Below are 15,014 nucleotides of genomic sequence, written 5' to 3' on the forward strand. Positions count from 1 at the left end.
ATGAATGAAAGTCCTCCAAAATGTCCTATCTTTGACAGCCTTGCTCAGATCTTGCAAATTGAAGGCTGTGGCTTCCTTTATTGAGTCAATCCATCTCTTGTTGGGTCTTCCTCTTTTCCTGCTGCCCTCTACTTTTCCTAACATGACGGTCTTTTCCAGTGACTCTTGTCGTCTCATGACGTGACCAAAATACGACAGCCTCAGTTTAGTCATTTTAGCTTCTAGGGTCAGTTCAGGCTTGATTTGATCTATAACCCACTGATTTGTTTTTTTGGCCGTCCACGGGATCCGTAACCCTCTCCTCCAACACCCCATTTCAAAGGAATCTATTTTCTTCCTATCAGCTTTCTTCACTGTCCAGCTTTCACACCCATACATAGTAATAGGGAATATGATGGCATGAATTAATCTAGTCTTGGTGGCCAGAGTCACATCCTTACACTTCAAAATATTTTCTAGCTCCTTCATGGCTGCCCTTCCCAGTCTCAATCTCCTTCTAATTTCTTGGCTGCAGTCTCCCTTTTGGTTGATGGTGGAGCCAAGGAATAGAAAGTCTTGAACAATTTCAATTTCCTCATTGTCAACCTTAAAGTTGTGTAATTCTCCTGTAGTCATTACTTTTGTTTTCTTGATGTTCAGCTGTAGTCCTGCTTTGGCACTTTCTCTTTTAACTTTCAGCAATAGTTGTTTCAAATCTTCACTATTTTCTGCCAATAATGTAGTGTCATCAGCATATCTCAAATTATTAATGTTCCTCCCTCCAATTTTCACTCCACCTTCATCTAAATCTAATCCTGCTTTCCTAATTATATGTTCTGCATATAGATTGAAGAGATAGGGAGATAAAATACATCCTTGTCTGACACCTTTGCCAATTGGAAACCATTCCGTTTCTCCATATTCTGTTCTAACTGAGGCCTCTTGTCCAGAGTACAGGTTGCGCATCAAAACGATCAGATGTTGTGGCACACCCATTTCCTTTAAAACCAGCCATAGCTTTTCATGATCCACACAGTCAAAAGCTTTGCTGTAATCTATGAAACACAAGCTGATTTTCTTCTGAAATTCTCTCGTACGCTCCAGTAACCAGCGTATATTTGCAATATGATCTCTAGTGCCTCTTCCTTTTCTGAAACCAGCTTGAACATCAGGCATTTCTCGTTCCATATATGGTAGCAGCCTTTGCTGTAAGATTTTGAGCATCACTTTACTTGCATGAGAAATTAATGCAATGGTCCGATAGTTGTTGCAATCTTTGATGTCTCCTTTCTTGGGAATTGGAATGTAAATGGATTGTTTCCAGTCTGTGGGCCATTGTTTTGTTTTCCATATCTGTTGGCATATTCTTGTCAAGATTTTGATGGACTCCGTTTCTGTGGCTTGGAATAGCTCTATTGATATCCCATCTGCTCCTGGTGATTTGTTTCTCCCGATTGCTCTCAATGCAGCTTTCACTTCACTTTCTAAAACTGTAGGTTCTTCTTCAAAAGATTCTTCTTTGAAAGAATCTTTTATCCTTTCATCTCTTCTGTATAGTTCTTCAGTGTATTGTTCCCACCTTTTCTTTATTTTGTCCTGTTCAGTTAATGTATTTCCATGCTGATCTTTCAGCATGCCTAACCGTGCTTTAAATTTCCCTTTGATTTCTTGGATCTTGTGGAACAGAGCTCTTGTTCTTCCTTTTTTGTTGTTCTCTTCTATTTCTTTACACTGGCTATTATAATAGGTCTCTTTGTCTCTACGTGCTAGTCGCTGGAACGTTGCACTTAGACTTTTGATTCTATTTCTGTCACCTTCTACTTTTGCTTCTCGTCTATCTCTGGCAATTTTAAGAGTTTCCTCAGACATCCATCGAGGTTTTTGTAAATAACTAAAATAAGTAAATTCCGTGCATGTCTCTCCATTGGCCCAGAAGAGCGATTCTCAAAACTATCTCGCTTGAGTAAGAAACCTCAAGCTAGAGTGCAATGAGGAACAAATCAAATGCAGGCTCTAGTGAGCTGAGCGTATTAGGAAGGAGGCTGCCCATTGCTGCTCTGCATGTGCGATGAGACGCATCCAGAGCAGATGTTGCCATTGAGCCTGCAACGTCTAACTGCACCAAAGCTGTAAGATGCCAGGGGAAGGGGGTGTTCAGCACCAGCCTCATGACATCAACTAAAGGTTTTTTTTCCTTCAAATGTTCACTGAGCCCAGAGCCAAACTGGAACGGCAGCAGATAAGGCCTGCATTGTGGGAGATGCTCCCACTTAGGGCTGCCAACTTCCAGGCGGGGCCTGGAGTTTTCTTGCAATTGCAACTGCTCTCCATAGGGTTGCCAGGTCCCTGTTCCCCACCAGCGGGAGGTTTTTGGGGTGGAGCCTGAGGAGGGTGGGGTTTGGGGAGGGGCTTCAATGCCATAGAGTCCAACTGCCAAAGCGGCCATTTTTTCCAGGTGAACTGCTCTCTATCGGCTGGAGATCAGTTGTAATAGCAGATCTCCAGCTAGTACCTGGAGGTTGGCAACCTTAGCTCTCCAGATTGCCATGGATCAGTTCCCCTGGAGGAAATGGCAGCTTCAGAGGGAAGACTTGATGGTATTGAATTGTTTTTGCATTGTTTTCAAGCCTCCAGGTGGGAACTGGGGATCTCCTGGGATTACAACTGATCTCCAGGCGACAGAGATAAGTTCCCCAGGAGAAAATGGCCTCTTGGGAGAGTGGACTCAATGGCATTATACCTCATTAGTCACTCCCCTCTTCAAACCCCACCCTCCTTAGGCTCCACCACCCCCAATTCTCCAGGTATTTCTCAACCCAGAGCTGGTAACCCTATCTGTAATCATAGTCCGAATGGACTGTCATTGAAGATCTTACGCTTTTTGTTTTCTATTGCTTTGACTGCACTGTCTTTTTCTTTCATATCCCACTTTATACATTACAGAACGGGCGAAAGCGCCTGGTCGCTTTATCCTCCTTTAATCCCTGTTTCAGCCAGGATTCAGCCTTGATCGAACGCATGCGTTTCGCCTAATGTGCGTTCGATCCTGGCTAAAACAGGGATTAAAGGAGGATAAAGCGACCATGCGTTTTCGCCCAATGTCATGCCTTAGGCATAGGGTATCCAACCTCCAGCTGTGGCCTGGAGATCTCCCGGAATTCCAACTGATCTCCAGGCTCCAGAGGTCAGTTCCCCTGGGGGAAATGGCAGCTTTGGAGGGTGGACTGCATGGCATTATACCCCATTGAAGTCCCTCCCCGCCCCCAAAACCCTGTCCTCCTCAGGCTCCGCCCCCAAATCGGCAGGAAATTCCTGCCCTCCCCAGGCTCCATCCTCAAAATCTCCAGGTATTTCCCTACCCAGACATGGCAACCCTATTTGTTGAGCTGTTTGCAGACTAGATTCAGAAGAGTGTGTCCCCAACTATCTAACAGGGCCACAGGGGACGTTCCCTTTTTGAGCGTCCCCCCTCTCCAAAACTATCAACGTCACTGGAGACATTGGGATGGACGGGTCCTTTAACTGACCAGGGAAGTTCCCATTTGAGGGAACCTGGTTCGGCTGGCCAGGACCAAGCTGAGCCAAGTAGCCCCAGTTCTGGTCACCACACCTCAAAAAGGATATTGCAGAGCTTGAGAAGTTGCAGAAAAGAGCAACCAAATTGATCAGGGGGCTAGAGCAACTGCCCTATGAGGAGCGGTTAAAATGCCTGGGGCTGTTAAGGGGAGACATGATGGAGGTCTATAAAATTATGCATGGCTTGGAGAGAGTGGAGAGGGAGAACTCTCATAATACCAGAACGGGGGTCATCTGCTGAAGCTGGAGGGTGAGAGATTCAAAGAAAAAAGGAAGTATTTCTTCCCACAACTCAGAGTTGAATTGTGGAACTCCCTGCCCCAGGATGTGGTGATGGCTGCCGACTTGGAAGCCTTTAAGAAGGGAGCAGACATGCTCGTGGAAAAGAGGGATATCCATGGCTACTAGTCGAAATGGATACTAGTCATGACACATACCTATCCTCTCCATGATCAGAGGAGCATGCCTGTTATATGAGGTGCTGTGGACCCCAGGCAGGGTAAATGCTGCCGCAGTCGTCTTGTTTGTGGGCTTCCTTGGAGGCACCTGGTTGGCCACTGTGTGAACAGACTGCTGGACTTGATGGGCCTCGGTCTGATCCAGCAGGGCTGTTCTTATGTTCTCATGGTCTTTCCTGGCAGCATGCCAGGGTCCACTTGGCACAGACCCGGGCCGAGGCGACGCTAACAATGCATTTAGATGGAGCCCTTCTCGCACGAGACAGGTTTAGCAGGGGAGATAAATCCTGACGAGTCAGGTGGAACCTCCAAGACTGGAGGCTGGACACCTCTGACTCTTGGATATGAGCAAAGGGATACGTGTCTCCCAGGAAACCTTGCCCACGTGCTTCCCGAGGGTATCCAGCTGACCATTGCTGGAAACATATTGCTGGGCTAGACCGAAACTTGGCTTTACGCAGCGAGGCAACCGCTGCCTATTCCTTCAGGAGCTAGCCGAAACAAGCAGCGGCATGGTCCCGAGAGTGCTACTGAACCTTTAATTTCTCATTTCTTGGTAAAACACAGACAGCTCGCCCCGCCTGGGGCAATCCATCTCTCTGTCTCCTTGCATCTGAAGAGCATCGTGGAATGTTTCTTTTGGAGGGGAGTTCGGGGGGGGAATGCCCCCCCCCGTCCTCTCAGCCGGTCTTTCCCTCCTGACATTTATAACATAATTACGTCCTTTCGTGTAAAAATCGAAAGCACATTTACATAATTTATTGCAACCCCTTTTGTGGTTTATTTAATGCTCAGCTGATTCTCACTTGACTTAATGTGTTGCTATAATGCGTGGCGCGGAGCGTTGTTTTACGGTTTTTAATCAAGGCCCTCCCAACACCTGCCATCTGCAGTTTCTTGCTCCGGAATTTCACTCGCGTGCCAGAGGAGGCTGCAAGGAGACAGATTGGGCTCTAGAGTTGCCAACCTCCAGGTGGTCAACAAACACTGATGGCACACAACTTATACAGGTACAAAATCCCTTATATAGGTACAAAATCCAATCCGACAACTTATATAGGTACAAAATGCAAAACTTATAGAGGTACAAAACTGATGGCACACAACTTGTATAGGTACAAAATCCCATACAATATATATAACAATATACAGAAAAACCATGCGGTCCCGAAAAAATCTGTAAGGTTTACAGAAGGCGTGGTGCTTGCGCCAGATGGCGACGTGGCTCCAGTCAAAGCGAAGGCAAGGCGGCGCTCCGTAGAAGGTAGGTGGAAAACCCGGACAAGAGTTCCGTAGCGCAGGACACGGAGCGTGGGTCAGCGCGTTCAATCATGTGGAATTCGTCTGAATGAGACACAATTATGGCATAATTTTATTTCATCCTGAGATGGGAGACCGGTAAAACCCATTTCGCTGTGGCTTTATCCATCGGGGAAGTATGGCATAGCGAGAGATGACTATCTATCTCTATAATAACAAAATACAATTGTAATGGGACTCATACTTATCACTAAATACTTATCACTAAACTTGTTAATGCTAATATAAAGAAGAAATGAGTATTACATACCAAACGCTGAGAAGCATGTAGCTTACAGATCGAGGGATGGCTAATAGCGATCTTACAACAGTAACATTCAGCCTGATTTTTATATGTACTAATTGGCTACAGGTGTGATTGCAAGAACTAGTCTTAAAGTATACGATATATAAGAAAACACTACAATTGCTACACTATACAAAAAGGGTATTATAAAGGTGACTACATTATAATACATTACATATAGTGATCAATATTTACAAAGAACAAGTATAATCAGAAGCTGAATTCAGTCCATGGGGAGATAAAGTATTAAAAAGAAAAATGAAGCATGATTCCTGCTGAGAAAGGATTTTGTCAATATTTTGTTTTGAATATGGTTTGGATCACCAGATTACAAAAAATTGTGTTTCCGTGTCCAAATGATGTAAGGCTTGATAGTATGAAACTAAGGGGGCTTCAAACACGTGATTTCGGATATGTGATCTGTGTTCACCCACCCTTAATTTAATTTGTCTCCACGTTTTGCCCACATATAAGAGCCCACAGGGGCATCTGAGAATGTAAATCACGTTTTTGCTAGTACAGTTAGAAAATTGTCTCAATTTGAACACAAAATTGGAGCTGGTGCTCCTAAACTCTTTCACTGGTAAAGCAAAAGGACACAAGTTGCATTCTCCGCAACGAAAATGGCCCAAAGGCATGTTAGATGTATGTTTGGGCGAAATATCTGAATGCGTGAGGTAGTCCCTGAGAGATCTAGTTTTGCGATATCCAAAACAAGGCGTGTTGTCACAGCCCGGCAATCCCCTAACTAGGTGCCAATGTTTTAAAATAATATTTTGGATGTCTCTCGAATAGCTGGTGAATTCCAGCGAGGATGTGATGCCTGTGTAAGGAGGATGTTGTTTATGGGCAAATAATTGAGAACGATAGTATCTACTGTGGTTTTAGCACGTTGGATTACTCCCTGTGGATAGCCTCTTGTTTCCAAGGTTCTAGATAAAGATGCAGCCACTGTTACATAATGCGCTTGTTGTGTGGCATTTCTTTTAAGCCTGAGAAGCTGTCCATACGGTACGTTTTGTCTTGTGTATGGGATGGAAAGAGTTGAAGTGAAGAAGAGCCCCTTTATCGGTAATCTTTTTGTAAGGTTTTACAATAAGCTTCTTAGAACTGGCCACAACCACCATTAGATCCAGAAAATGCTCTTGTGTAGGATGATCGAGATCCTCTGGAGATCAGTTCCTCTGGAGAAAATGGCCACTTTGGCAATTGTACTCTTATGGCCTAGTGAAGTCTTATGGCCTCCCCTCCCTAAATCCCGCTCTTTTCAGGTTCCGCCCTCAAAATATCCAGGTATTTCCCAACCTGGAGAAGAAGAAGAAGAGTTGGTTTTTATATGCCAACTTTCTCTACTAGCAACTTTCTCTACCACTTAAGGCAGGATCAAACAGGCCTTAAGTGGTAGAGAAAGTTGGCATATAAAAACCAACTCTTCTTCTTCTTCCCCTCCCCACAACAGACACCCTGTGAGATAGGTGGGGATGAGAGAGCTCTTAATAGAATGGCGACAGAAGAAGAAGAAGAAGAAGAGGAAGAAGAGTTGGTTTTTATATGCTGACTTTCTCTACCACTTAAGCCAGACTCAAACAGGCTTACAATCACCTTCCCTTCCCTCCCTACAACAGACACCCTGTGAGGTAGTTCGGGCTGAGAGAGTTCAGAGAGAACTGTGACTTACCCAAGGTCACCCAGCTGGCTTCATGTGGAGAAGTGGGGAATCAAACCCTGTTCTCCAGATAAGAGTCCACCACTCCAAACCACCGCTTTTAACCACTCAAATCAGCTTACAATCACCTTCCCTTCCCCTCCCCACAACAGACACCCTGTGAGGTAGGTGGGGCTGAGAGAGCTCTAAGAGAGCTGTGACTAGCCCAAGGTCACCCAGCTGGCTTCACGTGGAGGAGCGGGGTAATAAATCCAGTTCACCAGATTAGCCGCTGCTCATGTGGAAACAAACTCGGTTCTCCAGATCAGAGTCCACCGCTCCAAACCACCACTCTTAACCGGTACACCACGCTGGCAACCCTACCCATTGTCTTCCTTCATTTGGGACTAGTTTGAAGCTCAACTATGTGCCATCTTGAGAGACCCTTAGCAGGCCGTTCCTGGCATCTATTTTGTGATTGGGCCAAGCCCACTCACCATTCACAAAATTCCATTGAGTCTGGGGGACCATTTTACCCCAGAGTTCATGTATTGGCACATGCCGGTGACCTCACATTGCTTCCGGTCATGCTGATCATGCCAAAAGTGGTGTGTAGAGTTGCCAACCTCCAGGTGGTATTCAAATATAAACAGCCACTATGGCAAAAAATAAAATATAGACTATTGTCTGATGTTTTGAATGTAATATATCATAACCAAAAAAAAAACCCGTGTTAACTCACAAGGAAAATTGTAACCTTATTACTTCAAAAAGGTTCCAGTAAACAAAAATTATACATACAATAGTATGTATATGAACACCAAAATAAAATTCAAACAGTTATTCAACCAAACAACCACAACAAGACAGGCATCCGGTATAGGTCCTGTTTCAAAGAGAATTTCTTCTGTTGGTAAGTATGGTTGTTCCAACTAATAAGTTAATGTTAATAATTGCAAATAATAATTCTTCATCTTTCTTTCTTTCTTTCTTTCTTTCTTTCTTTCTTTCTTTCTTTCTTTCTTTCTTTCTTTCTTTCTTTCTTTCTTTCTTTCTTTCTTTCTTTCTTTCTTTCTTTCTTTCTTTCTTGTGCTGGTGGTGGCTGGAGATCTCCCACCACTACAACTGATCTCCATGTGATAGAGATCAGTTCCCCTGGAGAAGATGGCCGCTTTGGCAATTGGGCTCTATGGCACTGAAGTCCCTCCCCTTCCTCAGGTTCCGCCCCCCAAAACCTCCCACCGGTGGCGAAGACACCCCCACAATGACAAACAATGTCGGAATAAAGACGGGAAGAGAGAAATGCAACTGAATGCCAAGAACAGGGAAGGATTTATATATTGCTGGAAAAATTACCACCCCGTGTATGAGTCATGTGTTTAATTCATCGTGGCAGATTGCAATACAATTTATTACAATTTATTTACCCTGGGTGTGTTTGTGCATGATACGTTTGTCTGCATCTTTCCGTACGAGTCCATTGAACAAATACATAAATAAAAGGCAGTTCTCCCAGGACACCTGACCGGTCTCTTTTGTATATGTCTTGTGAATTAATATTCCCGAAATCCCTTGTGGGTCATTTGGGATTTGTGACCATTAGAGGCCTTCTGCTGTTATTTTGTGGTTCCACGAGCCTAGTAAAACCAGAGAGGGGTCCAAATTTTGGGGCACCCGGCAGGTATATTTAGCATGGTAAGCGATTCAGAATGACACAGTGATAAACCGGGAAGGAAACAGATTTTAAGTGTCTCTCATTGAGTTCCCAAATGTTTTCGGACCCTCCGACAAGCAGCTATAAGTCAAACTTGTGTCCTCAGTCTGGGAGCTCCACATTATGACATCCGTGTGAATGAAGAGAGCCGATTGCCTTCCAGGGAACTGTAAGGCTAGTTCAGGAGGGATCGGAGCTGGTGTTTTTCGAAACAACAGCTTTCTGCGCTACACAGCAAGCCAATTTATATGGGGTTTTTTTTTTGTTTCCAAAAGAGGTTATTTGCTGCTTCAAGAAAAGCCATTTTCTTGGACGAGATCTTGAGTCCATATGGAACAGTCCTTGTGTGGCCCTTCTAGAGTCTGTGTGGTGCAGTGGTTAGAGTCCCAGATTCATATTCATGCTCAGCCATAAATAGGGTTGCCAGCTCTGGGTTGAGAAATGCCTGGAGATTTTCAGGCCGGAGTAGGGTTGCCAACCTTCCAGGTGGAAGGAACTCAGCATCTTACCCCTTCAGGGGAAGCATAATGCACTTTAATCCGGAAAAGGTTATTCGTTTGAAACCAGATACTATGGATGATGATGTAGAACTGCATGCATTATATTCTTGAAGAACTGAGGAAGAATTGGGCTTCATGCTCCGAAACGATCGTATTCTCCTTCAATGCTCATCTTGCTGCTGCATGAGAAAAAGCATCCTAAAAGAATATTTCTAGTGAACTTTGCTTCAATACTTACCTGATAGAGGAATTTGTTGAGACTTACTTGTTTGGATATTTCACAATAATGTAAAATTATACATCTCTTTATTGTAGTGTATATATGTATTGAGGATGGTATCATTGCCACATACTGTGAAAAATACAGCTACAATATATTTGGCATTGTTAACAGCTGTATTCCTGTACTGATTTTCTCATCCTCTTGACACGTGTACAGAGGTGTCTATATTTTCCTTCATCAACCTCCAGGTACTAGCTGCAGATCTCCTGCTATTACAACTGATCGCCAGCTGATAGAGATCAGTTCCCCTGGAGAAAATGGTAGCTTTTGCCATTGGACTCTATGGCATTGAAGTCCCCGCCCTCCCCTAGTGATGGGTAAATGGAACACCCATGTTCCAAAGGTATGTAGATCGCTGTGTGGTGTGACTTCGGCTGTTCTAGGAAAGAGGATGCTAGAATAGATGGGACCCTGGTTTCAGCAGGGATGTTCTTAAGTCCCTCCCTGAACACCCAGGAAACTGCCTTATACTTAATCAGTATGTGTATATACTGGCTGTCAGCTGATTCTACGACCTTGGGCAGATCATGAGAGGGAGGGCATCTTGTCCATCTTCTGGGCATGGAGTAGGGGGTCACTGGGGGTGTGGGGGGTAGTTGTGAATTTCCTGCATTGTGCAGGGGGGGTTGGACTAGATGACCCTGGTGGTCCCTTCCGACTCTGTGATTCTATGTCTGGGTTGGCTTTGATTGCCTTTCATTCAGTGGCCCAGAAAAAAAAAATTCTGAATGTGGACTCGGCCCACCGAACGTTTTCCCTTCATTTTGGCCACTTCCTGCTCTATGGATTTTTTTTTTTTTTGCTCCATGCATTTGATGTTACAATTTCTGAAGCAAGCCGTCCACGGAGGCCCTACTTGGCGGCCAGCCCTTTATCGTTGTTGTTGTTTGTGTAGGTCTGAATGAAAGCTTAGCTGGCATCCGCATCCACATTTTCCCAGGGTTAATTCCCCCCCTGGGGTTTTTTTTTTTACCAACCAGCTAATCTTCCCCCAAGAAAAAGCCAGCCGAGGAGAGCGCAGAAGCGTTTAGTGGGCTGAAATCCACGCTGCAAAACAAAGAAGCTAGGAGACGATTAAGACCATGGGGGAAAAACCTGATGCAATGAAGCAGGGGGGGGAAATTCACAGTATTTCTGCACTATGGAAAGAATGGAACTGCCTTTTTTTCATTTTGTGTAGTATTAAGTTTGCATTACAAATATGTACAAATGTGTACTTGCCCACCCCCCCCCCACTGGAGAGGCAACTTAAAATAGGGATGATTCTGAATGTCTTGTTACATGAACATATGAATCTGCCTTAGGGTTGCCAACCTCCAGGTAGTAGCTGGAGATCTCCTGCTATTACAACTGATCTCCAGCCGGTGGAGATCAGATCACCTGGAGAAATTGGCTGCTTTGGCCATTGGACTCTATGGCATTGAAGTCCCTCCCCAAACCCCGCCCTCCTCAGGCTTCGCCCTCCCAAACCTCCTGCCAGTAGCAAAGAGGGACCTGGCAACCCCAGTTATACTGAATCAGACCCTTCATTAGGGTTGCCAACCTCCAGGCACTTTGACTTTATTGTATAAGACTTTCTGGATATAATATTATTTAGGTTTATGAAACACTGTGGGATCGCCATTGTGCACTCAAATCCTCAATTTCTCCAGCAAGGAATCTGGAAATAAAAAGAAGAGGATTAAATGATTATATGAACTTATACTTATCAACTGAATACTTACCAACTGACGAAAATATTTATATGAAACAGGACAGTTACCGGAAGCCTGTCTTGGTTTGGTTTGAATCAATTTTGATGTTATGTTTTGATTGTAATAATATCCAAGTTTGGAAAAATATTATTTTGTGCAGAAACAAAAGCACCAATAAGAAATTTATTTTGTGCAAACTGATCTCAATGGTCTTTGTAAATTAGCCATAGTGGTTGCTCTTATTTGACTAACCTCCAGGCACTAGCTGGAGATCTCCTGCTATTACAACTGGTGACCTCCAGCCGATAGAGATCAGTTCACATGGAGAAAATGGTTGCTTTGGCAATTGGAGTCTACGGCATTGAAGTCCCTCCCCCCCAAACCCCACCCTCCTCAGGCTCTGCTCCAAAAATCTCCAACCTGGAGCTGGCAACCCTACCCTTCATCCATCAAAGTCTGCATTGTCTACTCAGGCTGGCAGCAGCTCCCCAGGGTCTCAGGCCAAGAAGGTTTTTCATACCACCTACTGCCTAGTCATTTCTTTACTGGCGACACTGAGGTTGGAACCCAGGACCTTCTGCAAGCAAAGCAGAGACTCTGTCACTGAGCCATGGCCCCACCCTGACATGCACTAGAGAAACTGAAACTGAAATTAGCACAGATGGATACTATATCTATTCATAAACAGATGAATTTTACAAAACAAAAATATTTTTAATATGGAGATAAAGCAGGGAAATTATTAGCCAATAAGGTTAGGAAAATTAAAGCCAAACAAAATATAGCAAAAATTGGTTTAGGTGATGGTAAGTTAACTCATGATAATTAAAAAAAATCTTGCAAACTTTTCATGCTTTCTACCAGACTTTGTATAACTCGGAGCAACCTAATAAAAGTGCAATCAATGCTTTTTTTAAACAAAATCAAAATCTCTACATTATAAAAAGAAGATAGGGAAGTAATGGATAGGGAGATAAGTATGCAAGGATTGGATTTAAAATTTTTAAAAAATAAGACACCAAGCCCAGACGGCTTTTATGAAGAGTTTTATACAGTTTTTTCCCCATTTAATTAAAAATCTATTTTTAAATGCAATAAAGGACATTTTCAGACAAGGGAAATTTCCTGACTCTTGGTCAGAGAGCACTGTGGTTGTTATTTTAAAACCAGATAAAGACCCGACCTCTCCCAGTTCATATAGACCAATCAGCTTACTAACTACTGATTATAAAATACTTGCTACAATCCTCTCCAACAGATTGAAACAGATTATAGGGAAATATATATCAATTGACCAAAATGGGTTTATTTCCCAAAGACAGCTGTCAGCTAATATAAGGAAAGTTAAGAATTTAATTGAAACAATTAAAAAGTATAAATTAAAATCAGTCTTTATGTTCCTCGATGCGGAGAAGGCCTTCGACAGGGTAGAACATGTTTTTAAAGGAGACAGTAAATACTTATGAATTTGGTTACAATTTTCAGAAATGGGTGGAGATATTTGATACCAACTGTTATGCAAAAATAAGGATAAATGGAGAATTATCGGCTCCTTGTAATGTCTCAAAAGGGGTTAGGCAAGGTTGCCCTCTTTCTCCTCTATTATTTGCCATCTCACTTGAACCACTAGTAACTACTATAAAAAGTAACAGAGCTATAAAATGAATTGATATAAATGGGATTGAACATAAAATATGTTTATATGCAGATGATATAGTAATTGCATTAACTCAAGAGAACTGGAGAGAACTCCAGTAAAATTTTATTGGAAGAAATTAACAATTTTGGGATAATTTCAGGATTTAAATTAAATAAAGGGAAAACAGATTATACAGGGATTTTTTTTCAGATCTTGCAAAGAATAAAGTAAATAGTATAAAAGTTTTAGAAGGAATGAAGATTGTTGACCAAGTTAAATATTTAGGTATCTGGATAAGTAAAGATCAAAAGGAAAATGTAAAGTCAAATTGTGATCCAATTACTCATGGGATGATACTCCAAATTCACTCTTGGCAGAAACTTAAGATTTCCTTTTTTGGTAGGATCAACTAAATTAAGATGAAGATCCTTCCTAAATTATTATTTTTTATTCAGAAATTTGTTTATTGAGATTCCCAAAAATATTTTTACAATGGCAACAGATTTGCAATAAATTCATCTGGCAGAATAAAAAACCAAGAGTTAAATATAATAATTTATATGATTTAAGAGAGAAAGGTGGAACGGGATATCTGAATTTTATTGGATATTATTTAGCTGCTAAAATAGAAGGTTTAAAAGCCTGGCTCGACCCTGAAGATAATTTATCATTTGTCAACACTGAACAAGATTTTATACAGTTTCCACTGGATAAAAATGGTTATGGATTGGAAAAAAATAATAGAAAAAAATTATTACAACAACAGAGTTGTTAATACCTTAACAAAAGTATGGGATCAGATAAGGCATAAATTAATACCAGGAAAATCCTTATTAGCATCTATTATGGCAGATATGACAGTGAAGAAGATAGCTAAACGATCTTGGCTTACCTATAAATTAAATGATTATGATAAATATAGATATTGGTTTGAAGGCCAACAAGTTATCTCTTATACAGAACTCCCCGAGGAAAGCAGAAAAGTATTATCCCCTTTCAGATACCTTCAAATAAGAAATTATTTAGTAACTCTGGTTAAAAAGAGTAAATTAATTCCTAGAGCCCTAAACGAATTTGAACAATTATTGATTTCAAGCAAAATTTCTGGGAGTACAATTTATGCTATTTTATTACAAAAGAACAGGCCACAAACCTCCCGCCAGCGGTGAGGAGGGACCTGGCAACCCTACCAAATCAGCCGTCATTGTTCTCTGCTCTATTTTATCCTCACAACAATCCTGTGAGGTAGGCTGAGAGTATGTGACTGGTCCACGATCACCCAGCACACTTCCATAGGGATTCCAGCTTGGGCCTCCCAGATCCGAATCAGACACTCTGACCACTACACTTTTCCCAAAGATGTGGTTGCCTTATTTCTCAGGGCCATTCAGTCCAACCAGTTTCCAAGGTTGTGACGCGTATATCAATGAACATGATGTATACTGGCAATGCCTGCATTCCTTTGCGACACCTAGGGTTGCCAACTGCCAGGTAGTTGCAGGAGATCTCCTGCTAATTCAACTGATCTCCAACCAATAGAGATCAGATCGCCTAGAGAAAAATGGCCGCTTTGGCAATTGGACTCTACGGAATTGAAGCCCCTCCCCTCCCCAAACTCCGCCCTCCTCAGGCTCCCCCCAAAAAAATCTCCCGCCAGTGGCGAAGAGGGACCTGGCAATCCTAGCGACACCCATAGCCTCAACCAATCCCCACAAGGCTAAATATGCCTGCATGCGAATACCAGGGTGCTTAAAGACCACAAAACCCATGTTGCAGTGCCGTCAAGGGACAACTACACATGTAGAGAAGGAAGTAGCTGCTCCCTTCTCAGGTCCCTGCGCCCTCTTCCCATACACCCATTTTCTCTCGGGCCCTTCTCCCTACAAGTAGGATACGCTTCTTCCGCCTGGCTCATTTCCC

The sequence above is a fragment of the Euleptes europaea genome, chromosome 21 (assembly GCF_029931775.1).
Source record: "Euleptes europaea isolate rEulEur1 chromosome 21, rEulEur1.hap1, whole genome shotgun sequence".
NCBI lineage: Eukaryota > Metazoa > Chordata > Lepidosauria > Squamata > Sphaerodactylidae > Euleptes > Euleptes europaea.